The sequence below is a fragment of the Rattus norvegicus genome, chromosome 1 (assembly GCF_036323735.1).
Source record: "Rattus norvegicus strain BN/NHsdMcwi chromosome 1, GRCr8, whole genome shotgun sequence".
NCBI lineage: Eukaryota > Metazoa > Chordata > Mammalia > Rodentia > Muridae > Rattus > Rattus norvegicus.
In genome coordinates this window covers 37,758,579-37,786,569 of record NC_086019.1, presented here as the reverse complement: position 1 = coordinate 37,786,569, position 27,991 = coordinate 37,758,579, and the positions used below count along the sequence as shown (strand labels likewise).

At 44.1% G+C, this 27,991-nt stretch overlaps 2 pseudogenes; both read left to right on the top strand.

Annotated features, from left to right (window-relative positions):
- The window catches only part of LOC120099102 (rho GTPase-activating protein 20-like), a 316,059-nt pseudogene that overhangs the window by 201,647 nt on the left and 86,421 nt on the right, over window positions 1-27,991 (top strand).
- On the top strand, window positions 62-27,344 carry Nid2-ps2 (nidogen 2, pseudogene 2; annotated as a pseudogene).

Genomic DNA, 27,991 nt, shown 5'->3' with positions numbered 1-27,991 from the left:
CAGTGTCCTCCCAAAGGTTAGCCAGTGATTGGGGATAGAACTTGGGAGTCAGCCTTTCACAAAGCCATGCTTCTCAGCAGGAAATGTGGGTGGGGCAGAGCAGTCCCAGGATAGAGAAGAAGCTCCTTTGAATCTATCAGAGGGCCTGGCCTCTTGCAAGAGGGGTACCCGGGACGCCAGGGCAGGGAGCACACTCCAGTATGTAATCTCATTACCCTCCCTCACTCTGCCAACCTAGCGCGCACAGTCGCTTACAGCCTACAGCTGCCCGTGCCTAGTGTCCCTCCAGCCCATGAGGTCACCTCCTGCAGAGCCATAACCCATACTGGAGAGTTGTGGGTAGCCCAGGAGTAGTTGGGACAGCCCAGACCAGATCCGGCCAACAATCTCACCTTCCCAGGTTGGCTGCTCCACCAAACCACAGCAGTCTTAGAAAACCTAATGAGAACCAGTTTTAGTGGCCGCGGGCAAACTTTCTCAGACTCGCTGATTGGTCAGTGGCCGAGAGCTGTAGCCAATCAGTGCGGTGATTGGGCCCGCATTGCGGACCGAAGGTCCACGTGGACATCTGGTGGGCACTGTGGCCTGCAGAGACTCGAGGTGTGGAGGGCAGAGCCAGGGAGGAGTGAGCATGTCTTGGGACCTGACAGCCAGGCGGCTGGCACCGCCATCACCGCTATCGCTGCTCCTGGTGCTGGTGCTGCTGTCCGGATCCGGGGCTCTGCGTCCTGAAGAGCTCTTTCCTTTCGGGGAGTCCTGGGGACACCGGCTGCCACAGGAGGGCGACGATGAAAGCTCCGTGGCTGTGAAGCTAGCAGTACCTCTACGCTTCTACGGTGTCCAGTTCAGCAACCTCTACGTAAGTTCAGCTCCCAGAGGTGCGCGGCTTGGTGTGGGGTCGTAGTTTCTTCCCAGGGTGTGGAGCAGCTAACCGCCTTGTTAAACTGTCATCGCCGCTGGGGACCAGGCTTAGCAGCAGCGCTGCAGCTTCAAGATCCCTACTGTGGAGGAATAAGGATCATTTCAAGGGAGAGCTGGAACCGTCCCCCTCTACTTCGACTTCCCAGGCAGGAAGATGAAGTTGAGGTGGCTAGTGCGATTTGCGTTTAGGGGCGGTGGGAGGCTGTGCATGCAGGCGTAGCAATCTAATTAAGGACACGGCGTCCAAGGTGTGCAGTGGTGGAGAAAGATGAGCGGGTTCAAGAGCGGCCGCACCTGTGGGTCGCAGTGCACTTGAGGACTGTCGCCAAAGTTGAGTTTGTTACCCTGGATGTGTCTCAACCTGCAAAGAGAAGGGAGTCTTCTTGACTCTAGTAGAACTCGGACTGTAGGTGCGTTCGACTGGGGATTGCCCTTAGGATGTGAGCAACCACTGTTTTGCCCTTTTAAAAATGTTTATGTGGGGAAGGATTCACGTGCCACCTCATGCTTGTGAAGAGCAGAGAACAACCAGGTTTGTTTTGTTTTGTTTTGTTTTGTTTTGTTTTGTTTTGTTTTGTTTTGTTTTGTTTTATCCCACCTTCTGTCGGGTCCTAAAACTCAAGTCGTCAGGTTTGATGGCAGAGTGCCCTTACCTGCTGAACTGTCTCACCGCCCTGTGGTCTTATTGTAGGTGGGCACCAACGGCATCATCTCCACCCAGGACTTATCCAGGGAGACTATGTCGTTGATGATTTTCTTACTGACCTCCTAGCCATCGCCCCATTCCTGGCTGACATCCACTCGAGTCACAGCAGTGGCCGGATCCTGCGTGGTCTGGAGAGGTAAGTGAGGTGTACTCTGCAGCTGAATAAACAGGAGGGTTGGGCTTGAACCTGAAACTAAGGCATAGGCTAGGAGGCATTCCCTTGATTCCGCTCCTCAACACTAAGAAAATCGCTTAGCAAAATGAGAGAGTAAGGTGCAGATACCAAAGATCCTGAGGGAACTTAAGACAATTTACAGGTTTTTTTCTGTTTTCTGGAATCACCTATAAGTACACAAATGTTTCTAATGATATATTCATCGAAAAAAGTAAAAATTTGGGAAATTTTTTTTTTTTTGTATGAGCTGGGTGTGGTGTCACTCGCCTTCAATCCCAGCAGAGTCAGAGAGGCAAACAGATCTCTGTGAGTTCTAGGCGAGCCTGGTCTACAAAGTGAGTTCCAGGACAGAATACAAAGAAACCCTGTTTGGAGAAACCAAAAATAACATGTAGGTTCGTGTGTACATTTCTAGCTATTTCTTTAGCATATTGTTGCCGTTGACAACAGTGGGTCCACAGTGCCCATATTACTGTTTCACTTGCTTGTTCTGCTGTATAGTTTGCTCTGGTCAGTGTATTTCTTTAACATTTATTACAACCGTATAAAATCTCACCCTTCCTAGTGGTCATTAAGGTTGCTCCTGTGACGTTTTTACTATAACCAATACTATAAAATGCTTTATAAGGTTTTTTTAATTCGTGTGTGTGTGTGTGTGTGTGTGTGTGTGTGTGTGTGTTTGTCTTTCTCTGTGTCTGCTTGTGTTGGTAGGGCGAGAAGAGGGCTTGGGCCCCCTGAAGCTGGAGTTGTTACATACAGGCAGTTGTGAACTGCTTGACTGAGAATGGATACAGAGATTTGAGTAGCATGCTGAAAGGACTACAAGGTGCTCCTAACTGCTGAGCCACCTCTTCAAAGCCAACACTTTTTAAAGTGTCAAAACACTGCACAGCCTTAGCTGACATCACAGGAAAGTGAGCAAGCATGCCATGAACTTCTTAGTAAGTTCCTTGCAGCTTTCTCCACATTGCCTTTGTAACAGTTTACATACTTCTGTCTGCAGGAGCCTGCTTTGCAGTCTCCCTGGAGAAAACACCAACTCTTCTCTGGCTTTGGTCTTGGCAACATGTGAAGCAGGTGTGGGTGAGTGAGGGTAAATGGCCTCATTCCTGGTGTAGGTAGAGACAGAGTCCTCTTGTGAAATTCCACCTGGGTGTAAAATGCCATAGACCTGGAGCAAATCTGTGTTTGCTTTAACTCCCCTAGAGCCTCTGAGCTACAGAAATGATGTCTTCCCTAAGAGCTTGCCCATTGTTCCTGTCAGTGACAGTGGCCGGGTTTGTTCTGTGAACTTAAAGGAAGAGACATGTTTTCCTAAAGCCTGCACCAGGAGAGATGGAGAAATAAACATTGTTTGAAGCTACAGTTTCTTACTTGACAGGTTAACATCCAGTTTTGTTTACTGACTAACCTTGTAATGCCTTGGGTTTGACATCTCAATTACAGTTCAACAGAATACCTTCAACTCAAACACTGCCTCCTTGGGACAGGCCAGCCAGCTAGAGGGCTAGAGAAGACAGTCCCCACTGTTAAGTTTCATTCGCTCAGTCATTCATTTATACATTCTTTTTAAAATGTTTATCTAATATCATGTATAACAAGCTTATAGTGGAAAAAAATAAACTTTTCTAATACAAGCAACTAGGTCGCCAATTCTAATATTTCTATTTTCTTACGGTCTTTTTTTTTTTTTACTATTTTTCATTTATGAGTGAGAGTGTGGGTGTGCATGCACATGTGTGCATATGCATGTGTGAACCAGAGGTCCATTTTAAATGTCTTTGCTTGGGAGCCATCTTGTCTTTCTATTCAGGGTCTCTCTGGGACCTGGGGCTCCCCAGTTAGGCTAGGCTTGCTGGCCAGTGAGCCCTAGGGATCTGCTTGTTTTTCTCTCCAGAGCAGAGATTACAAGTGTGCTGCCACGACCTGCTTTTCATCTGGGTGCTGCCATTCAAATCAGGACTTCATGCACGCACAGCAAGCACTTCATAGGGTGTGCTGCCTTCCCAGCTTCTCCTGTAATGTTAAAAAACTTTATGTCACAGGGTTAGGGTTAGGAGCTAGGGGTTAGGGTTAGGAGTAAGGGGTTAGGGTTAGGGTTATATATGCAGAGAGTCATGTATATCATATATAATCTCTATCTAAACATAGTCGATATTTGTTAATTCAGAAACTATTTTTACACATTTTCCTTATATCGGCACTGAAATAGACATAGACTCTGAACGGAATGCTCTTACTCTGAAAGGCCTCTGTTTTTTTGTTTGTTTGTTTGTTTGTTTTTTTTCTTTTCTTTTTTTCAGATCTGGGGACCGAACCCAGGGCCTTGTGCTTGCTAGGCAAGCATTCTACCACTGAGCTAAATCCCCAACCCCCTGAAAGTCCTCTCTTACATTTAGTAGGAGCACCATTGATAACCTTTTGTTGTGGTAATATGGTAGTCTCTCCAGCTAGAGCTTCCTCCTTACCCATCCTGATTCAGGGATTCCATTTGGGTAGGTTTCAGTGAGCAAGCAATTTCTCCAGGATAGAAGGCAGAGCATGTATCAGCCTGAGCGCTGGAGGTTAATGTACTAGGGGCATGGCAGGCACAGTGTCTTTCAGAAGACCAGCATGTTGGGATCTGATGCAGGAGCACTCAAGGGTAGAGACGTTGTCCCCTCTGAGGACTGCAATTGGTTAAGTAGGCAGCCTTGAACGATTTGAAGTTGGGGGAGTCTGACGTTTATGTTGTTCCTTTTGTTTTGTTTTTGATCCCCCCCCTCCCGCCATGCATTTCAGGTTGGCCTCAAACCTCATAATGGAGGATGATCTTGAATCTCTGATCCTTTGACCTGACTGACCTGTGCTGAGATAGTGGGTGTGTAGTATCACAACCTACCCATTTGATGGGAACTGAACCCAGAGTGCAGGCTGAGCCATAGTCTTTCTGGTGAACTTAGTTAGTAAGGGTCGAAGGGCAAACTACTTAGACAACTGTTAAATAGTCTGTTTGTTCACACCATCAGACTTCTCTTTAAATTTTTAAAATTGTGTTTATGCACATGGGACATATGCCTACACACCGTTGCATGCAGTGCCCGTGGAATACCCTGGACCAGATTACCTACAGTTGTGAGCTGTCATGTGAGTGTTGGGAAATGAACATAGGTCCTCTGGAGGAAGAGCCAATGATCTATCTCAACCAGGGAGCCATGCCTCTGACCCCCTCTCCTTACCTTCTTGCAGGACCGTTTTATACTGTCTTCTCAACACAGTCCCACAGGATAAGTACAGTAATTACTGTTTGTATCACAGAAGAGAAAATAATTTCCAAATCTGCCTTAAGTGAGGCAAAGTCACCTTAGAAGACATACTTTTCCCCTTTCTTACACTTTTCATGCAAGACCCATTTTCTGTACAAGAATCATATAAGTAGTTACAGTAACAATAGTTGCGCTTTTTCTGAAGACATCTAATAAATAAGGTTAGCATTTTAGTGTTCATTGCGGCTTTGGTGCTAGGACAGTTCCTGGAGCCATATTCAAAGGAAGTGTGAACTGGAGTGATGTTGCTGTGAAGGATGCTTCTGATGATAACCTCACTTTGAAATTACTGCTCTGCTGCTCCCAAGGAAAATTCAGCTGAATTAGTTAGCCTCTTGCAACAGAAAAAACAAACAAACAAAAACAAAATTTAAAGCAGGAAGCATTTCCAGTGAGGCTCCGGGGTCTTGAGGCTGCAGTGGGTCCCAAGTGTTTTAGTGTTTATTTGACATGAAGGTTACAGCCCCAGAGAGATGAGCTTACTACTTAGGATTCTCATTTCATTAGCAATATTTCATGAGATATGGTCTTTGACAGTTTCCTTTTGGTATCCGTGCATGCTGTACCTGTGTCTGTGTGTGTGCCTGCGCATGTGTGCGCACGTGAAGGCACACACAGACATTCATGCATGGCTCACATTTGTGTGGGGATGCATGTGTGTGCCAACCAGAAAAGAACTTTGAGTGTCATTCCTTAGGCACTCTCCACCTTTTAAAACTTATTTATTTGTTCTGCATACATGTGCATGCTTTAACACTGTGGTAGTCACAACACAACTTCAGAGTCAGCTTTCTGCTAATCCTCCTTCATGGGGTCTGGTTATCAGGCTTCTGAGGTAAGCGCCTTTAACCTGCTGAGCACTCTATCCAGCTCCCTTTCAAATCATTTTCAGGCACACCTCTCTCTGACCCAGTACTCAGCAGCTAATCTAGGACTGATTGCTGAGTGACGAGGCTTGCGGAGCTGCCTTCCTTCCTGTGGGACTACAGATCTGGGACTGACAGACACCATGACTGTTTTTGTTCAGTGTGTATTCTAGGGATCAAACTCAGGTCCTCATGCTTGAATAGCAACTCCTTGCACTGAACCATTTTCCCAGCTCTTCCTTCAATTTTGCAGTTCTGGGACTTGAACACAAGTCCTCATGAAGGTTAGCTAAGTAAGTCCTTCATGAATGAGCAACATCCATAGGCACAGTAATTCTTTCATTACACCTTCCAGATACTTGTGTAGTCAGGTACAAGGCAGAAAACACTTGCAGCAGTGGTCTTGGAAGACACAAGCCCTCAGACTTCCTTTTCTAAGCTGTAGATTGACATGATAGTGCTGACTTCTTAGGGTTGTCATGAGAATTAACCAAGGCAATGTGTTGTTCCTGCCATGTAACGATCTTGTGGTAGAACTCCTTTATGTAAGGACTTGGTTTTTTTATTTCATTTTATTCTCTGTGTGTGTGTGCATGTATGTGTATGTATATGTTTATGTGCTACATGTGAATATGTATGTCTATGTATTGTGCGTATGTAAATAATCTGTTTATGCTGTATATGAAATTGTGTGTCTGCATGTTCATGATGTGTATGTATGTCAGCATATTTGCATTGTGTGTGTGTTTGTATATGTGTGTGTGTGATGTGTGTGTCTGTGAATAGTTTATGTGTATGATGTGTGTATGTGCATGATGTGTGTGCTTGTGTGTGTCTGTATGGTGTGGTTTTTTTTTTTAAAGATTTATTCATTTATTATATGTAAGTACACTGTAGCTGTCTTCAGATACACCAGAAGAGGGCATCGGATCTCTTTACAGATGGTTGTGAGCCACCATGTGGTTGCTGGGAATTGAACTCATGACCTCTGGAAGAACAGTCGGGTGCTCTTAACCGCTGAGCCATCTCTCCAGCCCTGTATGGTGTGTTTATATGCATATGGTGTGTGCAGGTTGTGTGTGAGTGTGTGGTGTTTGTACGGTATGTGCATACTGCATTGAGGCCACTTGTGTGTGCATGATATATATGTGGGGTGTGTATATGGTATGTGTGTAGGACATGTATGGTATGTGGTTTTGTATGATTTATGTGTGCACATGCAGAAATTGGGAGGAGATCATCCCGGTACCAGTTCTCTCCTTTTACATGGGTTCCTGGAACTGAACTCGGATTTCAAGGCAAGGGATTTATTTACCTTTTGAGGCTTCTCTGGCCCTCTCTATAAGTACTTTTTAAATGGAGGGTTTTCCAAATTACTGTTTTGGGTTTTTTCCCCTTTGTTTTTCTTATCTTTTTGAAGGGGAATTTGGTGGGGAAAATTCTGTGGCTTTCTTGTCTTTAAACTTTTCCAAACATCCATATTGTTCTTCAGATATTGCCATAGGCTGAATGGGCTTCAGGACTTGTTCAGTTCCATGAGGTTTTGAGCACAGGATGTGTTTTCAATTACTCCTGTGGAAGGCTCTTCTGAATACTTTGAAGGCCCTGGGATTGAACTCTTGCTTTGATAGATTTTTTTTTTCATTTCTGAGGTAGATTTTGGCACACACCAATCTCCTTTGCCTGGAAGATTCTGTGATCTCTACATAGTTTTCCTTTTCTTTCTTTCTTTTTTTTTTGTTTATTTTATTTATTATTATGTTTTTTATTAACGTGAGTATTTCTTATTTACATTTCCAGTGTTATTCCCTTTCCCGGTTTAGGGCCAACATCCCCCTAACCTGTCCCCCTCCCCTTCTTTTTTTTTTTTTTTTTTTTATTAACTTGAGTATTTCTTATATACATTTCGAGTGTTATTCCCTTTCCCGGTCTCCGGGCAAACATCCCCCTCCCCCTCCCCTTCTTTATGGGTGTTCCCCTCCCCATCCTCCCCCCATTGCCACCCTCCCCCCAACAGTCTACTTCACTGGGGGTTCAGTCTTAGCAGGACCCAGGGATTCCCCTTCCACTGGTGCTCTTACTACGATATTCATTGCTACCTATGAGGTCAGAGTCCAGGGTCAGGCCATGTATAGTCTTTACGTAGTGGCTTAGTCCCTGGAAGTTCTGGTTGCTCGGCATTGTTGTACATATGGGGTCTCGAGCCCCTTCAAGCTCTTCCAGTTCTTTCTCTGATTCCTTCAAAGGGGGTCCTATTCTCAGTTCAGTGGTTTGCTGCTGGCATTCGCCTCTGTATTTGCTGTATTCTGGCTGTGTCTCTCAGGAGAGATCTACATCTGGCTCCTGTCAGTCTGCACTTCTTTGCTTCATCCATCTTGTCTAATTGGGTGGCTGTATATGTATGGGCCACAGGTGGGGCAGGCTCTGAATGGGTGTTCCTTCAGTCTCTGTTTTAATCTTTGCCTCTCTATTCCCTGCCAAGGGTATTCTTGTTCCCCTTTTAAAGAAGGAGTGAAGCATTCACATTTTGATCATCTGTCTTGAGTTTCATTTGTTCTAGGCATCTAGGGTAATTCAAGCATTTGGGCTAATAGCCACTTATCAATGAGTGCATACCATGTATGTCTTTCTGTGATTGGGTTAGTTCACTCAGGATGATATTTTCCAGTTCCAACCATTTGCCTACGAATTTCATAAAGCTGTTGTTTTTGATAGCTGAGTAATATTCCATTGTGTAGATGTACCACATTTTCTGTATCCATTCCTCTGTTGAAGGGCATCTGGGTTCTTTCCAGCTTCTGGCTATTATAAATAAGGCTGCTATGAACATAGTGGAGCACGTGTCTTTTTTATATGTTGGGGCATCTTTTGGGTATATGCCCAAGAGAGGTATAGCTGGATCCTCAGGCAGTTCAATGTCCAATTTTCTGAGGAACCTCCAGACTGATTTCCAGAATGGTTGTACCAGTCTGCAACCCCACCAACAATGGAGGACTGTTCCTCTTTCTCCGCATCCTCGCCAGCATTTGCTGTCACCTCAGTTTTTGATCTTAGCCATTCTCACTGGCGTGAGGTGAAATCTCAGGGTTGTTTTGATTTGCATTTCCCTTATGACTAAAGATGTTGAACATTTCTTTAGGTGTTTCTCAGCCATTCGGCATTCCTCAGCTGTGAATTCTTTGTTTAGCTCTGAACCCCATTTTTAATAGGGTTATTTGTCTCCCTGCGGTCTAACTTCTTGAATTCTTTGTATATTTTGGATATAAGGCCTCTACCTGTTGTAGGATTGGTAAAGATCTTTTCCCAATCTGTTGGTTGCCATTTTGTCCTAACCACAGTGTCCTTTGCCTTACAGAAGCTTTGCAGTTTTATGAGATCCCATTTGTCGATTCTTGATCGTAGAGCATAAGCCATGGGTGTTTTGTTCAGGAATTTTTTTCCAGTGCCCATGTGTTCCAGATGCTTCCCTAGTTTTTCTTCTGTTAGTTTGAGTGTGTCTCGTTTGATGTGGAGGTCCTTGATCCACATGGACTTAAGCTTTGTACAGGGTGATAAGCATGGATCGATCTGCATTCTTCTATATGTTGACCTCCAGTTGAACCACCACCATTTGCTGAAAATGCTATCTTTTTTCCATTGGATGGTTTTGGCTCCTTTGTCAAAAATCAAGTGACCATAGGTGTGTGGGTTCATTTCTGGGTCTTCAATTCTATTCCATTGGTCTATCTGTCTGTCTCTGTACCAATACCTTGCAGTTTTTATCACTATTGCTGTGTAATACTGCTTGAGTGCAGGGATAGTGATTCCCCCTGAAGTCCTTTTATTGTTGAGGATAGTTTTAGCTATCCTGGGTTTTTTTGTTATTCCAGATGAGTTTGCAAATTGTTCTGTCTAACTCTTTGAAGAATTGGATTGGTATTTTAATGGGGATGGCATTGAATCTGTAGATCGCTTTTGGTAGAATGGCCATTTTTACTATATTAATCCTGCCAAGCCATGAGCATGGGAGATCCTTCCATCTTCTGAGGTCTTTTTCAATTTCTTTCTTCAGAGGCTTGAAGTTCTTATTGTTCAAATCTTTTACTTGCTTGGTTAAAGTCACACTGAGGTACTTTATATTATTTGGATCTATTATGAAGGGTGTCATTTCCCTAATTTCTTTCTCGGCTTGTTTCTCTTTTGTGTAGAGGAAGGCTACTGATTTATTTGAGTTAATTTTATACCCAGCCACTTTGCTGAAGTTGTTTATCAGCTTTAGTAGTTCTCTGGTGGAACTTTTGGGATCACTTAAATATACTATCATATCATCTGCAAATAGTGATATTTTGACTTCCTCTTTTCCGATCTGTATCCCCTTGACCTCCTTTTGTTGTCTGATTGCTCTGACTAGAATTTCAAGAACTATATTGAATAAGTAGGGAGCAAGTAGGCAGCCTTGTCTAGTCCCTGATTTTAGTGGGATTGCTTCAAGTTTCTCTCCATTTAGTTTAATGTTAGCAACTGGTTTGCTGTATATGGCTTTTACTATGTTTAGGTATGGGCCTTGAATTCCTATTCTTTCCAGGACTTTTATCATGAAGGGGTGTTGAATTTTGTCAAATGCTTTCTCAGCATCTAATGAAATGATCATGTGGTTTTGTTCTTTCAGTTTGTTTATATAATGGATCACGTTGATGGTTTTCCGTATATTAAACCATCCCTGCATGCCTGGGATGAAGCCTACTTGATCATGGTGGATGATTGTTTTGATGTGCTCTTGGATTCGGTTTGCCAGAATTTTATTGAGTATTTTTGCGTTGATATTCATAAAGGAAATTGGTCTGAAGTTCTCTTTCTTTGTTGGGTCTTTGTGTGGTTTAGGTATAAGAGTAATTGTGGCTTCATAGAAGGAATTCGGTAGTGCTGCATCTATGTCAATTTTGTGGAATAGTTTGGATAATATTGGTATGAGGTCTTCTATGAAGGTCTGATAGAATTCTGCACTAAACCCGTCTGGACCTGGGCTCTTTTTGGTTGGGAGACCTTTAATGACTGCTTCTATTTCCTTAGGAGTTATGGGGTTGTTTAACTGGTCTATCTGTTCCTGATTTAACTTCGGTACCTGGTATCTGTCTAGGAAATTGTCCATTTCCTGCAGATTTTCAAGTTTTGTTGAATATAGGCTTTTATAGTAAGATCTGATGATTTTTTGAATTTCCTCTGAATCTGTAGTTATGTCTCCCTTTACATTTCTGATTTTGTTAATTTGGACACACTCTCTGTGTCCTCTCGTTAGTCTGGCTAAGGGTTTATCTATCTTGTTGATTTTCTCAAAGAACCAACTTTTGGTTCTGTTGATTCTTTCTATGGTCCTTTTTGTTTCTACTTGGTTGATTTCAGCTCTGAGTTTGATTATTTTCCTGCCTTCTACTCCTCCTGGGTGTATTTGCTCCTTTTTGTTCTAGACCTTTTAGGTGTGTTGTCAAGCTGGTGACATATGCTCTTTCCTGTTTCTTTCTGCAGGCACTTAGCGCTATGAGTTTTCCTCTTAGCACAGCTTTCATTGTGTCCCATAAGTTTGGGTATGGTGTACCTTCATTTTCATTAAATTCTAAAAAGTCTTTAATTTCTTTCTTTATTTCTTCCTTGTTCAGGTTATCATTGAGTAGAACATTGTTCAATTTCCACGTATATGTGGGCATTCTTCCCTTATTGTTATTGAAGACCAGCTTTAGGCCGTGGTGGTCTGATAGCACGCATGGGATTATTTCTATCTTTCTGTACCTGTTGAGGCCCGTTTTTTGACCAATTATATGGTCAATTTTGGAGAAAGTACCATGAGGAGCTGAGAAGAAGGTATATCCTTTTGCTTTAGGATAGAATGTTCTATAAATATCTGTTAATTCCATTTGGCTCATGACTTCTCTTAGTCTGTCTACGTCTCTGTTTAATTTCTGTTTCCATGATCTGTCCATTGATGAGAGTGGGGTGTTGAAATCTCCTACTATTATTGTGTGAGGTGCAATGTGTGTTTTGAGCTTTAGTAAGGTTTCTTTTACGTATGTAGGTGCCCTTGTATTTGGGGCATAGATATTTAGGATTGAGAGTTCATCTTGGTGGATTTTTCCTTTGATGAATATGAAGTGTCCTTCCTTATCTTTTTTGATGACTTTTAGTTGAAAATTGATTTTATTTGATATTAGAATGGCTACTCCAGCTTGCTTCTTCCAACCATTTGCTTGGAAAGTTGTTTTCCAGCCTTTCACTCTGAGGTAATGTCTGTCTTTGTCTCTGAGGTGTGTTTCCTGTAGGCAGCATAATGCATGGTCCTCATTTCGTATCCAGTTTGTTAATCTATGTCTTTTTATTGGGGAGTTGAGGCCATTGATGTTGAGAGATATTAAGGAATAGTGATTATTGCTTCCTGTTATGTTCATATTTGGATGTGAGGCTATGTTTGTGTGCTTTTCTTCTCTTTGTTTTGTTGCCAAGACGATTAGTTTCTTGCTTCTTCTAGGGTATAGCTTGCCTCCTTATGTTGGGCTTTACCATTTATTATCCTTTGTAGTGCTGGATTTGTAGAAAGATATTGTGTAAATTTGGTTTTGTCATGGAATATCTTGGTTTCTCCATCTATGTTAATTGAGAGTTTTGCAGGATAAAGTAACCTGGGCTGGCATTTGTGTTCTCGTAGGGTCTGTATGACATCTGTCCAGGATCTTCTGGCTTTCATAGTTTCTGGCGAAAAGTCTGGTGTGATTCTGATAGGTCTGCCTTTATATGTTACTTGACTTTTTTCCCTTACTGCTTTTAATATTCTTTTTTTATTTTGTGCGTTTGGTGTTTTGACTATGATGTGACGGTAGGTGTTTCTTTTCTGGTCCAATCTATTTGGAGTTCTGTAGGCTTCTTGTATGCCTATGGGTATCTCTTTTTTTAGGTTAGGGAAGTTTTCTTCTATGATTTTGTTGAAGATATTTACTGGTCCTTTGAGCTGGGAGTCTTCACTCTCTCCTATACCTATTATCCTTAGGTTTGATCTTCTCATTGAGTCCTGGATTTCCTGTATGTTTTGGACCAGTAGCTTTTTCTGCTTTACATTATCTTTGACAGTTGAGTCAATGATTTCTATGGAATATTCTGCTCCTGAAATTCTCTCTTCCATCTCTTGTATTCTGTTGGTGAAGCTTGTATCTACAGCTCCTTGTCTCTTCTTTTGGTTTTCTATATCCAGGGTTGTTTCCATGTGTTCTTTCTTGATTGCTTCTATTTCCATTTTTAATTCCTTCAACTGTTTGATTGTGTTTTCCTGGAATTCTTTCAGGGATTTTTGTGACTCCTCTCTATGGGCTTCTACTTGTTTATTTATGATTTCCTGGAATTCTTTCAGGGATTTTTGCAATTCCTCTCTGTAGGCTTCTACTTGTTCTCTAAGGGAGTTCTTCACGTCTTTCTTGAAGTCCTCCAGCATCATGATCAAATATGATTTTGAAACTAGATCTTGCTTTTCTGGTGTGTTTGGATATTCCATGTTTGTTTTGATGGGAAAATTGGGCTCCGATGGTGCCATGTAGTCTTGGTTTCTGTTGCTTGGGTTCCTGCGCTTGCCTCTCGCCATCAGATTATCTCTAGTGTTACTTTGTTCTGCTATTTCTGACAGTGGCTAGACTGTCCTATAAGCCTGTGTGTCAGGAGTGCTGTAGACCTGTTTTCCTGTTTTCTTTCAGCCTATTATGGGGACAGAGTGTTCTGCTTTCGGGCGTGTAGTTTTTCCTCTCTACAGGTCTTCAGCTGTTCCTGTGGGCCTGTGTCTTGAGTTCACCAGGCAGGTCACTTGCAGCAGAAAAGTTGGTCTTACCTGTGGTCCCAAGGCTCAAGTTTGCTTGCGGGGTTTTGCCCACGAGCTCTCTGTGGCGGCAGCAACCAGGAAGATCTGCGCCGCCGTTTCCGGGAGCTTCAGTACACCAGGGTTCCAGATGGCGTTTGGTGTTTTCCTCTGGAATCAGTAATGTGTGCAGAGTGCAGTCTCTTCTGGTTTCCCAGGCGTGTCTGCCTCTCTGAAGGTTTAGCTCTCCCTCCCATGGGATTTGGGTGCAGAGAACTGTTTATCCGGTCTGTTCCTTCAGGTTCGTTCCGGCGGTGTCTCAGGTGCAGGGGTCCTGCCGCTCCTGGGCCCTCCCCCACGGGAACCCAAGGCCTTATACAGTTTCCTCTTGGGCCAGGGATGTGGGAAGGGGTGGGCAGTGTTGGTGGTCTCCTCCACTCTGCCGCCTCAGGAGTGCCCACCTGACCAGGCGGTGAGGTCTCTCTCCCACGGGGTCTGGGAGCAGAGAGCTGCTGCGGGCCGGGATCCGGGGGTGTGGAACTCCTGGTAAACACAGGGAGTGCCCGATCCTAGAGGAATTCTGCCTCTGTGTGTCCCGAGTTCACCAGGCAGGTCACTTGCAGCAGAAAAGTTGGTCTTACTTGTGGTCCAAGGCTCAAGTTTGCTCGGGGGTGCTGCCCACGAGCACTCTGCGGCGGCAGCAACCAGGAAGATCTGTGCCGCCGTTCCCCCCCCTCTTTATGAGTGTTCCACTCCCCATCCTCCCCCCATTGCTACCCTCCCCCCAACAATCACGTTCACTCTGGGTTCAGTCTTAGCAGGACCCAGGGCTTCCCCTTACACTGGTGATCTTACTAGGATATTCAATGCTACATATGAGGTCAGAGTCCAGGGTCAGTCCATGTATAGTCTTTAGGTAGTGGCTTAGTCCCTGGAAGCTCTGGTTGCTTGGTATTGTTGTTCATATGGGGTCTCGAGCCCCTTCAAGCTCTTCCAGTTCTTTCTCTGATTCCTTCAACAGGTGTCCTGTTCTCAGTTCAGTGCTTTGCTGCTGGCATTCGCCTTTGTATTTGCTGTATTCTGGCTGTGTCTCTCAGGAGAGATTTACATCCAGCTCCTGTCTGCCTGCACTTCTTTGCTTCATCCATCTTGTCTAATTGGGTGGCTGTATATGTATGGGCCACATGTGGGGCAGGCTCTACATAGTTTTCTTACATCTGGTATAGTAATATTAATATTAGGCACTGGAAATGACATCAGAGGAATAATATCTTTACAGTGTGAAATGTTTCTGTCTCTTCATTCCCTCCAGGATGTTCACATTGGGTATGACAGAGTGTTCTCCCTGGCATGCAAGAATGGCATGGTGCAACTGTATTTAAAAAAAATGAACAAATAAAGTGTTTGTTCATTTAGTTAATCTGAGATTTCTTAAACTGTCACTTCATAGAGCAAAGAGGTTATGGCCGGAAGATCTGAGTAATAATGGGTACCGTATTTTGTTGTTGTTGTTGTTGCTCTGTGTGTTTTTGGTGTCAGGGGAAGGCTGTTGTGTTCTCACGGGGGAGGAGGGTGTTATCTAGAATTGAGTTAGATAGTAGGTCGAAGGTTTTTGTTGATGAGGAATTTCATTTGGGTTGGAAGGACCACAGGAATGGGAACTGAGTATGAGTGGTAGGAGAGCTTTCCTTAGTCTGGGCTGCATCCTGGAAGAAGGATGGGAGCATGGAGGTTGCTTCAGAAAAGGATGGAAACATTGTATCTGTAGTCAGGAAGCAGAGAAAGATGGGTGTTGTTTCTAAGCTTCCTATCTCTTTGTATCCAGTGCAAGCCTGAGTCCAGGGAATGGTGGTGTCTATATTTAGGGTGGGTCTTCCCTCCTTAATTAATCTAATCAAGATACTTTATCAGAGACATGCCTGGTGACTATTTCCTGGATGGTTGTAGATACTGTCATATTGACAGCTAATAGTATGCATCACAGCTGGTCCCTGGATGCTTTAACATGGAATGGTGGGTGATGAGTTGGTGCAGAGGTGACAGCTGTTGATCAAGAACTTTGGATTTAGCTGGAGTTTTTAATTTATGGAGCTAGAGTCCACAGAAAGGGTATGTGTGTAATTTACCACATGTCAGTGAAGACAGAGGATACAGAATAACTAGATATATGAAAATGGGATGAAGAAAACTGCTTAGGTGTCCATGAAGACTACATATGAAGGAGGATACACTATGCCATTGTGAAAGCATTAGGCATTCTCTCGAATCTACAGTACGGGAGTGAATTTGGAAGCACATCAGTGTCCCCATGGGAATGGGGAAAAAATAACATACATAACATACAATGTGGTGGTTGGTGTTCACACCAAACATCAGAGGCCAGAATCAGTGGCCTTACACCTCCAGAGAATGTGGCCTTTTGAAGACTGAGCATTGAACTGTGTCCCCCAGGAAGGAATCACCTCATTTCTTCTTTTGTTATCATTTTGGTAAGGCTGGATAGACAAATCCCTTGTTGTAGAGATGACATTCTGCTGGTTGATGTTTTACCCTTGTTGGATGGTATGTTTGAGAAGCCTTCTGGTTTTCTGTCTGAATAGGAAACTGGAGACCTTGCAGCTGGGCAACTCTGACCTGATCCTCTTTGAACTGCTCTCCACCCTGTGGCGAGCTCCTTTCCTAGCTGGCACTCTCTCTTTCTCTTTGGGGAAGTTGGGAGGCCATGACTCTTGTACAGGTTTTGGTAGTCCAGCTGAGGGCTTACTTTCAGAACCTGTGTGGAGGACCCTTGGACAACTTGTCTCTGGGAATGTGAGGGCCTTTCCCTTTGGAAAAGAGTCAGACAGAAGGTGTCTCTAAGGAGGGGCTCTTCAGGGCCCATGAAGTGGCCTCATAGCAATTCTGTGTGGAAGTCTGTAGCCCTGACAAGGAAGGGGTTCATGTGTGGCAGATTTCAAGCAGGTCAACTCTTCCAGAATGTACTTTGGGATCATAAAGTATATTAAAAGGAAGTTTTTGTTGTTTTCTCCTCCGTTATTTGCCTGTTTTAGTGGAGATGAGGAAAAGAAAAGCTTGCCATCTGAAGTGAGTGCTTCACCAAAAGGTGACACAGAAATGACATAGAACAAGCAAGGCACTCATGTGCACATCTCCACGTTAAAAGTCAGGCTCTCCCATCACAGCCTCCTCACTTCTTCCCAGACCTCCTCCCCACTGCCTTCTGATCTCCACATGTAGACAGCCCTTATCCTATGGAATTTCTCTAAATTTAGAACCTTGGTTCTCCCTTACCTTGTGATGTTGATTGTGGCCATCATACCAGGAGCCTCCACAGTTGGTCATTTAAGGATGGGATTATTAGTTTGGCTTTTCATCTCCTACTTGAACTTTCTTGTGACTGAAATAAAGTTTTGGCAGCCTCTGGCCCTACCCTGACTGATGAGGGATGACGCATGTTCTGCGTGTACCTGAGTTGGAAACTTAGAGGTTTTCACCTTTCTGGGGAGGGTCAAGTCCCGCTGATGACATAATTGAGGACTACAGCTGCAATAAATGTAGAATGTGGGGACTGAATTCATGAACTTTTTTTTTTGAAAAACAAGGAAGGTAAGTAGACTCTTCCATTTAGAGAATACAGAGGAGTTTTTTTCCTATAATCATATTAATATCTGCATTTCTTTGTCTTATTACCCAAACCTCAAAGCTGTACTTTAGCATTATGTGTCAGAAAGGCAAAAGTGACATTTGAGATGTTCTAGAACAAGACAGAAAAAAACACAAGGACACATTTATTCCTTGTATTCAGCTTTGAGGTTCTTGGTGTGTCAGTTTGTCTTGTTTAGCAAAATGAAAAGATAATGATACCAATAAGTGATTCTTTTCCTTCTTGTCATCCACCTTGTTTATAAAGCGAGTATTTGTAAGAGAAATGTCTCCCCAGTTCCCTATTAAATTGTACAACATATATGATCTAGTGAGAGAAGCCAACTACAGAGTCTAAGACAGTGGAGCATCCCTTAACTAATTCTATGGTAGAAGAAGTTGGTAATGGCAGAAAACATCCCTTTGAAACTCAGTAAACGAAATATCAGGGAATAATTCCACAGTCACCCTGGTGTTAATTCAGACTCCAACTCTCATCTAGGTCTACTTTGGCTCCCACAGTGTTTATCTTCATTCATTGGCTGGCACTGTGATGCGACCCCACCCCCACTCTGATGTCCTGGACACTCTCCTTTTTCTGTGGCCTCTGCCACCATGCCTGTCCCCAGTCACTCTCCTAAAATTCCACTCCTGGCTGTTTTCCTCTCCTATAATTCAGGCTCTTGGGGCATAGTTTTTTGGCTCTGTCCTGAATGCAGCATCAAACATAATGTGGTTTAGCGGGTACCAACCCCAATGAATTAATATTCAGATGGTTTAGTGAGTGGAGGCCAAAGCCAAACCAGACAACCAACAGGAGCCAAATACATACTGGAAAACCAACAAAGTGGGTGCTGAAGGATGGAAGGGGTTCCGCAGGCAATCACAGTCCTCGACCCCCAGGAGGCAGTGCTTGCTGGTTAGGATTTTCTTGGTGCAGGGAAATATGAACACAGCATCAAAGCACTTAGTAGGAGTGGGGACCCTTAAACACTGTGTGGAGGGCTTAGTGGAGCTGAGCCAGGGAAGGGAGATTGTGTCAGAGCTTGTGTCCTGGAATGGCTTGTTTGGTAGAGTTCAGATGACTGTCTATTGTAGGGGATGAGCTGTTGGGTCTGGCTGGCTTCCACCATTAATCATTGCCCAACCTTAAGCAAGCCCCTGGGTCTCTTTCTTCATCTGCAATGTGACAAGATAACTCGTGTTGTAAAGAGATTGAAGAGGAAAGGGAGTTTGGCTGTGAGATCAGTAAGGATGCCTTTTGATCAGTTGCTTCCTGACTGAGTGTTGCCTGCAGTAGGCAATGGGTGGATGCATAGATGGATGGATGCATGTCTTGCTGGATGCATGGATGTTGGATGCATGGATGGATGGATGGATGCATAGCTGGCTGGCTGGATGTATGCTGGCTGGATGCATAGATGGATGGATGGATGCATGCATAGATGGATGGATGCATGGCTTCCTGGATGCCTGCTAGATGGATGCATAAATGGATGGATGCATAAATGGATGGATGCATGGATGGATAGATGGATGCATGGATGGTTGGATGCATGGATGGATGGATGAATACATGGATGGCTGCATGGGTGGGTGCACGCATGGATGCTAATATGATATATGGATGTGAAAGCCGTTGAGACACAAAATAAAAACTGAGGGTATAGGAATGAGCAAATCAATTTTGTTCCTTGTCCAGAACTCTCAAAAGAGTTTCGACTGGAGAAGCTTACAACCTTAACACTTTTAAATACAGTGTTTTAATGTTATTTGTTGAGAATTTCATACATTGATACAGTATATTTCAGTATATCCACTTCACCCCCTGTATTTGTTCTAAGAATCCCTTGAATACAGTGAAGCCTACTCATGGGTGAGGGGCCACCACTGCAGCATGGTCCACTCACTAGGGACCCCCCCCAAAGAAAACCCTCCCCTAGCAGTTCTCAACTGTCAGAATCTTCTCAGCTGCAGGCAGGGGCTTCAGTGCCCTACCACATCCGTGCTGGAATGTTGAGTGGTTTGCTCTTCTGCTGGACACGAACTGCACTGAGTTTGGGAGTTCAACGACCATATCATGAGCACATGTCATTGTTTTGACCCAATTCCTTCCGACCTTTGGCTCTTAAACTCTTTCCACCTCTTTTCTTTCCAATATTCCCTGAGCGTTGGGGGAACTTGATATGGTGGGAGCATCTGTGGCTGAGCTCGCCACAGAGAGTTCGGACTAGTTATGAATGTGTATTAACTACCATCCACTGTATGAAGATCCTCCCCCAATGACCAATGAGAGCTGTGTTAATCTATGAGCTTGTAACTGGTATAGTTTGATACTATATATCCATTTAAGAAAATAGTAGTTATGGTTCACTCCCAGGGCTTATGAGCCTCTCCACCATGGTTTCTTGACCAGATTTACAATGCCAGGCAAAAGTTTCCTCTTGTAGTGCAGACCTTCAATCCACCCAGAAAGTGATTGATGATCCTCATAACATTCCTGGCATTCATGGCAAACCCATGAGTACATCTTGCCAGGGCTTTTGTTATATAGCCCTGAGTAGTCACAGTGGAGTGAGAATAGTCTGCATAGCATCTTCTAGCATCATAAAGGGTAGCTAGCAGGGGTGGAAGCTTCCTGCTAAGTACTGTGCAGGCAGGTCTGTGTGATTTCTTCAAGTTCTTTGACCTACTTGTGTGGTGTCATCAGCTATAGGATCTTACCATCACATTCTGATGGGTAGCCCTGAGCAATGAGAAATGACAACTCTGGTATCATCTCTGTGACATCCTCGACCAACAACTTGAGAGTGAGGTGTCCTACATCTGGCTCTGGCCATTTTGAGAACTTGTAGCCAATGGAAGGAGAATTACCCACCTTATAAGTCAATTCCCTTTAAACGTTCGTTGTAAGTTGGCAAGTAGCTTTTCATATGGCTTTTGTATTTTAATGTTCGCGGATGTTTTACCTACTTGTATATCTGTGTGAGGCTGTCAGAAGTCCTGGAACTGAAGTTTCAAGCAGGGGTGAGTTACCATGGGTGAGTAGGTGCTGGGAATTGAACCCAGGACCTCTGGAAGACAGCCTGTGCCCTTAACTGTCCGTCTCTCTGGCCCTTCATATGGCTTTTTCAAATATCCTTAGTGTTAGTTAGTTCTTCTTCATCCTCTTCCCTGCAATCCTAAAGATTTTAAACCAGTGTTTCATTTATGCATTATTTAACTATTGATCTAAATTGTTAGAAAAGATTTAAAAAATAACACATGGTTTACAAAATTATATTTGTAATTTGAAGAGGGGATTCTAAAAGAGATTATGTTCAAAACCAACATGGGGAAATCCTAAAAAGGATCTGGCCTCCGCCCCCTTGTTGGAACACCTTACCTGTGTTCTGATTTTCTTCTTTTGTTCATTTCTTTGTTTAAGGGTGTCTGCAATTCCTTTTTGTCCACAGCTGAACACTTTCCAGGCCGTTCTGGCACCCGATGAATGTGATTCCTATGTCCTCTTTCTCTATCCTGCCAATGGTCTTCAGTTTTTGGAACTCGCCCCAAAGAATCCTACAGTGTCCAGCTGCAGCTTCCTCCTAAGGTGGGCTTCTGCCAAGGGGAAGCAGATGACCTGAAGAGAAAAGCCCTGTATTTCAGCCTGACTAACAGTGAGCCGTCTGTGAAGAATCTCTACCCGTGAGTAATGTGGAGTGTGTGACTGTGCTATGCACTGGAAGGACATTAGGAGGGACACTATCTCTAGTGGCCAGAAACCATTTGATAATAACCTTTGGTGGCTTCTAAGAAAGGCGCTGGTTCAAAACCAAGACCTAAGCTGGACCTCTGGAGCTTCAGGCTCTCCAAGATGTAAAAGATTCTTTCTTTTTCCTGCACTATCTGTCAGGCATAGAAACCAGAACCAACAGTGATTATATGTTTTTGTAGAACTACTGGGGCTTGCTGTGAAAAACATTGTTCTTGGGGCTACACAAAAATATCCAGTCATAACTAACTGCCTTAGTGGAAGCTTTTCAGGTTAATGATTTCTGGAGAGGAGGCATCATGATTCATTCTTTCAAACAGGTATTGCTAAGGATTAAATTATGAGTACTATAATGGGGGGGAGGTAGATGAGGCTTTTAGTCGTCTCAGGTTTCTCCTGGCATCATCACCTGAAATCGTGCTGATTGGTTTACCCACAGCGTTGTCAGAGACAAATCCATTTCTTAGTCTCCCCAGTGGGTTATTCTGCTAGTGCTGCAGTAGGCTATTCTGCAGGTGTCTGTCCAGTTGGTGCTCCTATGAGACTATTGACTTCAGGTGGGCTCTTTTGTCTTTGTATTCTGCAATACCAGCTTAACTCACAGGAGTTTCTTTGTGGCTTCCCATAGTTGCTTCTCAGTCAAACTAAAACTAGATTGTGGGCAGATAGAGTGACAGAGCAAAAATTTGCTCATCACTTTATCTGCAGGGCATTGTGATAAAACACTTGCAGATATTATCTTAATTAAAACTCTCTCAACTTATAGGCGGTAAGTATAACTATCTTCCCAGTTTTACAAATAGTCTTCCCGAAATTATGAAAGGTGCTTATGTCAGAGTTAAATGTCCAAGCCACAGTGAATACAGCTCTGAAGTATGTATACAGGGGTGATCTCTTATGCAGAGTAGATAGGGTGTTTCTTACTTGTATTTCATGTTACCTGGTTGTTTGTATTTTGGTTCATTTTATCAGTCACTCCGGTTACAGCTCATTCTGCCCCTCCCCGCAATTTTTATATTTCTGGAAAGCATCAAAGGAGACAGTGAAGAACCGGAGTGAATGGATGACAGCGTTTGTGTGTGTGTGTGCATGTGCCTGCGCATGCATGTGTGTGAGCACGTGTATGAAGGCCTTTATGGCTGTAGTAGGGAAACACAACTTTCTCCTCACATGCTTTTTGCACACACACACACAGGCACAGACACACGGGCACACACATGCACATGCACAGCATCTTCTTATGGCTATGCAGGTACCAATTCTCATTCTAATACTCTGTGATTCTTGGTCCTTCCAGATGCTGTTGGTGTCCAGGGGATCTGCCTTTAAAAATCATAGTATTTCAAGCACTCAGCTCTATATCCAAGGGCTCTACATACAAGTGTCCCCTCCTGTTCTGTGATCCGTACCGGGTCTTGGTCTCCATCTCACCCGCTGTGTAGTCTAGACTCTAGAACAGACTTAGCAGTTGGCCTCTATCCTTTCTCCTCTAACCTCTTACTCTCTAGCTTAAAGACTCTCTCTCCCCAGGTTGTACCTAGAGCCCCTTGGAAGGAGGGCTGAGTGCTTGAAATACTACGATTTTTAAGACACAGGGGTGTGCCATAACGGAGCAGTGTGAGACATGACCAGAGTGATTGACAGATTTGGTGTGCCTCATGCTTGATAAAATGAGACAAACTACAGACAATGGAATAACATAAAATGCAAGTCAGAATTATCCTACCACTGCTCTGAGTGACAACTCTGCTACCTCCCCTTTCAGCATGGGCTTTGCCTCACATTCCGTGTTTTCATACTTAACACTGTCTCCTAGGCTTCTTTCCTCCAGATTCTGTCAGTATCGTTGTCTTAAGGATTTGAAACATTGCATCACACATGCCCAGCATTGAGGACAACATTTGTAAACTAAAGTAGCTCAGGATCATGGTCCTAGCTCCCTCTGGATGCTTTGCTGTACCCCTTCAAGGAGAAGAACATTTTCCTAGTCCTGGAACCTCTTCCTCCAACAGTGGTCACACATTATTCATGTTTGCAGGCCTCTTCTGAAACATATGCGTATTCAGGTAGAGAAGAGAGTAGTTCCTGGGAAAGGATTAGTCACAGGCAGGCCAGCATGGCTGTTCTGTTTTGTGATACAGTTTTTCTTTCTAGGAGACAAATTCTATCTGTGAGCATTCAAAATGACCTCAGTGTGGAGGGTAAATTAACTGTAGCAAACGCCAGGATATTGATTTATGTCTCATTAAAAGGCATTTATTTTGCTCCACGCTTGCATGATTTGTATTTTCCTACTCTTTGAAGCTTTGAAGCTGTTCACTTCCAAACTCAAGAGGTTTCCCAGCTGCAATACCCTGCTGTGGGATGGGCTGGGGCTCCAGGGTCTCTTGTTACTGATTGGTTTCAGTTTTTAAAATTATATTACTGTGTGGGAGTTGGGGGTTGGAGGCAGCTGGTGGGGAGGTGTCTGGGTGGGAATCCAGTTTGTCAGAGTTTGTGCTCTCTCACTGCCACTGGATTCTGGGTATAGCTCTCAGCTTTTGTAGATAAGTGGCTTTCCCTGCTGAGTCATTTTATCAGCCTGGACTTTTGTCTTCTGTGGTATGTTTTATTTGCAACCCTAATTTCTATAAGCACCAACTGAGGGCAAGAGTTGAAGCTCTGCTGGTAGAACACTTGCCTTGTGGACACAAAGCCCAGAGTTTTGACCTTGGTGCCACACAAACAGGGTTTAGTATCACAGCTGGTATCCCAGTGTTTGGGAGGTGCAGGCAGGAGGAATAGAAGCTCACGGTTATCCTCAGCTACATGTGACTGTGTCTCAAAAAAATGAAAAGAAACCTTAGCAATTGAATATAGCAACTCACAGAAGGGACAAACACTGACCTGACTTGGGGAGGAGAGGGTTTATTTGGTCTACTGTCCTGGGTCACACAGTGCATTAGGGGAGCCAAGGCAGGAAGTGAAGCAAGACAGGAACCTAGAAGGAGGCAGGAACTGGAGCAGAAGCCATGGAGGAACATTATTATTGGCTTGGTTCCTCTGTGTTACTCAGCCTGATTTCTTACACAACCAGATACGGTACCCTAGGATGGTATCACCCATAGTGAACTGCTCTTCCTCCCACCAATAATTAACCAAGAAAATGCCCCTCCCCCAGACTTGCCTTCAGGCTTGTGTGATTGAGGCAGTCTCTTCTCAGGTCTGCATCAGGGTGACGAAATCCAGCCAGTACAGCAGAGTATCATGAATACACTTGGGTAGACGTAGTGGCTAGTGGACAGTGCACAGAATGAGAGAGAGAAAGAGAACTGAAGAAAACCTCAACTCTCTTCATTATTGCAGTAGAAACCTAGACTAGAATGATGAATACTTGCCCCAGTGAACAAAGATCTCGTTATATGATTCAGTGGATCTTAATACTTCTTTTTAGCCATTCCCTCTTATTCTTGATTGTTTACTTTTGAGGAAATTACATAATCTGGGAGAATTTGAGCTTTGGTATTTCATGCAAACACAGGATTGATATCATTGGCTAGGTCACGCTTTCCAGAGTCTTTTTTTTCCTCCATCTTTATTAAATTGGGTGTTTTTAATTTACATTTCAACTTTTATTCCCTTTCCTGGTTTCCAGGCCAACATCCCCCTAACATCTTTTTTATTTATTTATTTATTTTTTTGGTTCTTTTTTTTTCGGAGCTGGGGACTGAACCCAGGGCCTTGCACTTCCTAGGCAAGGGCTCTACCACTGAGCTAAATCCCCAACCCCCGCCTAACATCTTTCCCCTCCCATTCTATATGGGTGTTCCCCTCCCCATCCTCCCCCCATTACCACCCTCCCCCCAACAATCACATTCACTGGAGGTTCAGTCTTGGCAGGATGAAGGGATTCCCCTTCCACTGGTGCCCTTACTATTCATTGTTACCTATGCAGTTGGAGCCCAGGGTCAGTCTTTGAGTAGTGACTTAGTCACCTGAAGCTCTGGTTGGTTGGCATTTTTGTTCATATGGGGTCTCAAGCCCCTTCAAGCTCTTTCAGTCCTTTCTCTGATTCCTTCAATGGGGAGGTCCCATTCTCGGTTCAGTGGTTTGCTGCTGGCATTCACCTATGTATTTGCCATATTCTGGCTGTGTCTCTCAGGAGAGATCTACATTCAGTTCCTGTCAGCCTGCACTTCTTTGTTTCATCCATCTTATCTAGTTCGGTGGGTGTATATATATGGGCCACATGTGGGACAGGCTCTGAATGGGAGTTCCTTCAGCCTTCCAGAGCCTTCCTAACCCAAGCTTTCTCTTAGGGTTAGGAGTCGTCTTACACATCTGTCCTCTTCACAGCAACCGTGCCATTGACACTGAGATAGTAGGTGACTGAGCTGGCAAGAGTAGTGCCACATCCCAGCAGAAGGTCTTGAGTTTCAGGATAGCTGGGACTATCTGGTGACACTCCTCTGAGAAAAGAGATTCTTGGGAATTAAGAGGGGTTCATGGTCTACTCTACAGAGAAAATGAAGATCTGTTCCTAAATACTGAGCCTCATTTTGATTAATACATTTGTATCTCACCCATGTTGAACTTTTGCTCAAAAATTGTTTTAGACTTGGTCATTAAAAGTACTGATAGATCTATCATCCTCTGTCATTAATACATTAGTCCATGTGAATCACGGTACACAGAGATGTTTGGAAGACAAAGTTTCTTGTTAGCATGAAATTCTTGCCCTAGCTTTGCCAAGTTTTGGCTGTATGATCTGAAGATTAACTAACCTCTCAAAGCCAACTTTTTCCTCACTAAGATCTAGCACAGCTACCACCCCTATCTTGCAGAGCCCAGTGAAGACTGATAAGCACTGGTGTAGGCACGGCTTGTAGAAATCAGTACTATTTAAGTGTTTTAGGGATTGTAAGCTTAAGTAAGCTTGAGTGCGATTTAAGTTTTCATTCACGTAGAGAAAGCATAAAATATTCTTGCATTCCATGTTTGCTCTCAAGACAGCCAGGTTTTGACAGAATATTTGATATGGGCTTCTGGAGCAGACATATAACCTGATGACTTAGTGTTCCATACACAATGCCAGACAAAAGGCAGCTTATAACAAAGTTCCTGTATGGTATTTATCTCAGTTACGTAGAAGCTTTGCTTCTGTTTGATATAGCAGGCAAAGTTTGACTTTGATCGTTAAAGTCTTTTGATTACAAAATAAATTTGGAAGGAGGATGAATGGACTAGTTATAATCCACTCTTTCCTCTGTTCTTAGACTAAGCAACCTGGGGATTCCTGGGGTGTGGGTTTTTCACATCAGCAGCAGGCTGGCCCTGGACAATGTCTGGCCAGCCATGGTCAGAGGTGCCCATTCCACAGCCTGCTCCTCAGTGCTGGAGCACTCTTTCAACAGTGCTGGAGCACTCCTTCAACCATGCTGCAGCCCTGGAGATCTGTACTGAAGACAGTTTCAATTATTACAAAGAGAATAGAGAGGATGTAGACTAACCACCAATTGAACCAGGGGAGGCCCTGGAAGGCCACAGCAGAATGGATGTATTGATGTGTCTTTCAAATCAAAGGCTAATCCGAGCTGTGTGGATGTTGGCACCATGTCTCCAGATTCTGATCTCGCTTCTCCTTTGCCACACCCAGCCCCTGGTAACTGGCCATCCTACCGGGAAACAGAATTGGCTTCTTTGGTCCGTCAAATCAAACAGGGGCCACCTGTGGGAGAGGTAGAGGTCCTGGATTTCAAGGACCCAGCATTGCTTTCGGATCCAATGGGCACCAGAACCCCAGCTCCTCCACAGGCAGATGTAGCTTTCCTAACTCCAGGCAGGAAAGACCTTGGGAACAGAAACATCCAGTCCTATCCAGTGTCTTCAGAGCCAGATGTTCCCGTCGCTCCTTTGGAAGGAGAAATCCTTCCTAATTACCCCGAGTCTAGTCACATGCCACCCCTGAGTGGAGGGAGGTATGTGGTAGGACTGGAGGACCACGTGAGTTCTAAAGCTCAAGGCAAGTGCATTGAAAAACTGGGCATTTGAAGTTTTGTTTAAAGAAAATATAGCAGAGTTGACAAACTAGACATGGTCATTCACCTGGGCCCATCCCTGTACCGGGCAGGCTAGGGCAGGCTGGGGCAGGCTGGGGCAGGCTGGGGCAGGCTGGGGCAGGCTGGGGCAGGCTGCGACAGAAAGATTGTCTAGGTTCAAGAGTAGCCTGGGCCATATAGAGAATTCTAGGCCAGCCTGGATTATACAGCGAGCTCTCCTCTCAAGTGTAATGAAAATTTTTGGTTTGCAAGTTCAGAGAAGGTGAGCCATGTCGAGGCTTCATAGGCATTGCAGGATGGAGGATACAGCCATTTAGCTTTGACTGTGGTAGGTAGCTGTGCAGGCTTAGGCAAACATGCTGAAGAGCCTTAGGGAGAGAACATGGTATAGACACCTGTGTCTGCTATTAGTTCTGGTTCTTGTCCTCACAGCTGTGGCCTTCACTTCCCCTGAACCACCTTATCCTGGTTCTGTGACTCACTAGCACTAAAGGTAGCAGGAAGAAGGCAGGGGAATGTCCAGAGGGAACAACTTTTCATCCACCCTGATGGACTGGGAAACTGGACCTAGATTCATCCTCCCCCACACCTATCTCAATGATCTCTGCCAGGAGGAAGTGGTCACACCTCTCTCCACAGCATTTCAACTTCACAGTTTTTCTGTCAATGTTTTGACAAAAACATTAACCTAGCAAATAGGACCTTCTAGTACCAGCTCAAGGTAGGAAATCCGCGGCTTCTGGTAGTGGATGGACTTGAGTTCCCCCACAGCTCTGTTGT